This window comes from Dipodomys merriami, unplaced genomic scaffold, assembly GCF_024711535.1.
Source record: "Dipodomys merriami isolate MVZ:Mamm:240054 unplaced genomic scaffold, mDipMer1.0.p SCAF_105, whole genome shotgun sequence".
NCBI classification, from domain to species: Eukaryota; Metazoa; Chordata; class Mammalia; order Rodentia; family Heteromyidae; genus Dipodomys; species Dipodomys merriami.
Window position 1 is genome coordinate 2,135,044 of NW_027202327.1, and position 4,416 is coordinate 2,139,459.

The window sequence follows — 4,416 nt, forward strand, 5'->3', positions numbered from 1 at the left end:
CACACTAACCCTAAACCTAACCCTTACCCTAACCATAACCCTAAACATCACACTAACCGTAACGCTCACCCTAAACCTGACCCTACCCCACAGCCTAACCCTCATCCTAAACCAAACCATAACACTAACCCTCACCCTAACCCTAACCCTAAACCTAAACCTAACACTTACCCTAACCCTAACCCTCACACTCACCCTCACCCTCAGCCAAACCCTAACCCAAATCCTAAACCAAACCTTCACTCACACCCTCACCCTAAATATAACCCTAACCCTAACCCTAACACTAATCCTCACACTCACCCTCACCCGAACTCTCACCCTCACCCTAAACCTCACCCTAACCTTCACCCTCACCCTAAACATCACCCTAACTCTTATACTCACACTAAAACTAATTCTAATCCTAACCCTAACCCTCACTCTAACCCTAACCCTCACCCTAACCCTAAAGCTATCCCTCACCCTAACCCTAACCAAAGCCTAACCCTTACCCTTATACTAACCCTAACCCTAATGCTAACCCTAACCCTCACCCTCAATCTAGCCCTCACCCTAACCCTAACCCTCAACCTAACCCTAACCCTGGACCTCACCCTCTCTCTCACCCTAACCTTAAACCTAACCCTCAACCTCACCCTAATCCTCAGCCTAACCCTTACCCTCACCCTAATCATAACCTTAACCGTACCGCTCACCCTAACCATAACCCTCAATCTCACCCTCACCCTCACCCTAAGCCTGACCCTAACCCTAGCCCTAATCCTAAACCAAACCCTCACCTGCAACCTCACCCTTACCCTAAACCTAAACCTAACCCTCACCCTAAACCTAAACCTTAACCTAAACCTTACCCTAACCCTAACCCTAACCCTCACCCTAAACTTCACCCTAACCCTAACGCCAACACTAACCCTCACCCTCATCCTAGCCCTCATCATATCCTTATCCTCACACTAATCCTAACCCTAAACCTAACCCTCACACTAACCCTATCCCTCACCTTAACCCTAACCCTAACCCTCACCCTAAACCTAAAATTAATTCTAAATCTCACCCTAAAAATAATCGTAATCCTCACTCTCACCCTAACCCTCACCTTCACCCTAACCTTAACCCTAACACTAACCCTCACGCACACCCTAACCCTCACCTGAAACCGAACTCTAACCCTCACCCTAACCCTCACCCTAAACATCACCCTATCCCTAACCCTCACCCTAACTTTCACACTAAACCTCAACTTCAACCTAATCCTCACCCTAACCCTAACCCTTAACCTAACACTTACCCTAAACCCCACCCTTGCCCTAGGCCTAACCCTAACCCTCACCGTCACCCTAGCCCTCACCCTAACCCTAACCCTAATGCTAACCTTAACATTAACCCTCAGCCTCTCCCTCAGCCTAACCCTGACCCTAACTGTAATCCTAACAATAAACCTCACCCTCGCCCTAACCTTAACCCTAACCCTAAACCTCACCGTCACCCTCACCCTCACACTCACCCTAACCCTCACTCTCACCCACAACCCTCATCATAACCCTCAACCTCACCCTAAACATCACCCTAACCGTAACCCTAATCCTAGCACTAACTCTCTCCCTAAACCTCACAATAACCCTAACGCTAACACTAACCCTCAACCTCTTCCTAAACCTCACCATAACCCTTATCCTCACACTAACCCTAACCCTAACCCTCACACTAACCCTAACCCTCACACTAACCCTCACCCTAACCCTAACCTTAACCCTAACCGTCACCTTAAACATAACGCTAACACATAACCTCACCCTAATCCTCACTGTCACCCAAACCTTCACCCTAACCCTCACCCATAACCTAACCCTCACGTGAACATGAACTTTAACCCTCAGCCTAACCCACACCCTAACCCAAATCTTAATCCTAACCCTCACCCTCTCCCTCAACCTAATCCTAACCAGAAACCTAATGCTAACCCTCACACTCACACTCAACTGAAACCTAACCTCAACCCTAACAATAACTGTAACCCTAACCCTAACCATAATCCTAACCCTAACCCTCACCTAAAGCCTCAACAAAACTCTAAACCTAACCCTAATCCTAAACCTAACCCTCACTCTTACCCTAACCCTAAACCTAACCCTTACGCTAATCCTCAACCTAACACTATTGCTAACCCTAAACCTCACCCTCACCCTAAACCTCACTCTAACTCTAAAGCTCACTATAACCCTAACCCTAACATTAACTCTAATCCTCACCCTAAACCTAACCATCAACCAAGCCCTAACACTGAACCTCACCCTAACCCTAACCCTCACCATAACCCTCACCCTAACCTTAACGCTAACCCTAACACTCAACCTCACCCTAAACCCCATCCTCACACTAACACTAACCCTATACCTAACCCTAACCCTCACACTAACCATAACCGGCACCCTAACCCTAACCCTACCCCTCACCCTAAACCTCACGCTAACTCTAACCCTAACACTAACCCTCACCCTAAAACTTTCCCGAGACCTAACCCTCACCCACACACTAACCCTCACCCCCACCCGAAACCTCACCCTAACCCGAACAGTCACCCTCACCCTAACCATCACCCTCAACCTAAACATCACATTAAACCTAAAACTCACCCTAACCCCAACCCTAACCCTCACCCTCAATCTAATCCTCACTCTCACCCTAATCCTCACACTAACCCTATCCCTTATATAACTGAAAACCTCACCCTCAACCTCACCCTCACACTAACCCTAACCCTAATACTAACCCTAACCCTGACCCTCACCCTAACCATCACCGTAACCCTTACCCTTACCCTAACCATAACCCACACCCTCACCCTAACCCTCACCCTAACCCTTATCCTGACACTAACACTAACCCTATACATAACCCTAACTCTCACACTAAACCTAACCCTCACCCTAACCCTAACCCTACCCCTCACCCTAAACCTCACCCTAACCCTAACACTAACGCTAACCCTCACCCAAATCATAAACTGAACCCTAACCCTCACCCTCACCTTAACCCTAACCATCACCCTAAAACTCACCCGAACCCTAACCCTCACCCACACCCTAACCCTCATCCTCACCCGAACCCGAACCCTCACCCTTACCCGAACCATCACCTTCAACCTAAACATCATATTAACCCTAACCCTCACCCTAAATCCAACCCTAACCCTCACCCTAAACCGAACACTCAACCTAACCCTCACCCTCACCCTTAACCTCACCCTAACCCTAACCCTTCCCTAAACGAAACCCTCACCCTCACCCTCACTCTCACACCCACCCTAATGCTCACCCTCACCCTAGCCCTCACCCTAAACCTAACCCTCAACCTAACCCTAAGCCTAAACCTCACCCTCACCCTCACCCTAAACAAAGCCTAACCCTCACCCTAACCCTAATGCTAACCCTAACCCTCACACTCAATCTAGCCCTCACCCTAACCATAACCCTTCACCTAACCCTAACCCTCAATATCACCCTCAACCTCACCCTAACCCTAACCCTAACCCTCACCCTCACCCTAACCCTCAGCGTAACCTTTACCCTCACCCTAATCATAACCTTAACCCTACCCCTCACACTAAACATAACCCTCAATCTCACCCTCACCCTCACCCTAAGCCTAACCCTAACCCTAAACCTAAACCAAACCCTCACCGCAACCTCACCCTTACCCTAAACCTAACCCACAACCTAAAGCTAACCCTTACCCTAAACCTTACCCTAACCCTCACCTTAACCCTCACCCTAAACCTCACCATAACCCTAAGACAAAACCTAACCCTCACCCTAATCCTAACCCTCACCATAACCTTATCCTCACACTAACCCTAATCCAAAACCTAACCCTCACACTAACCCTAACCCTCACTCTAAACCTAACATTACCCCTCACCCTAACCCTCACCCTAACCCTAACATTAACTCTAACTCTCACCCTAAACATAACCCTAACCCTCACACTCGAGCTAACCCTCACCGTCACCCTAACCTTAACCCTAACACTAACCTTCCCCCTCACCTGAAATGGAACAATAACCCTCACCCTCACCCTAAACAGCAGCCTAAACCTAACCTTCACCCTAACCCTCACACTAGACCTCAACCTCAAACTAATCCTCCCCCTAACCCTAACCCAACCCTTACCCTCAACCCCGCCCCTCACCCTCAGTTTAACCCTAACCCTAACCCTAACACTCAACCTCAACCTCACTCTAACCCTAACCCTCACCCTCACCCTAGCCCTCACCCTAACCCTAACCCTAATCCTAAACCTAACACTAACCCTCAGCCTCTCCCTCAGCCTAACCCTAAACCTAAACGTAATCCTAACAATAATCCTCACCCTCACCCTAACCTTAACCCTAATCCTAACCATCACTGTCACCCT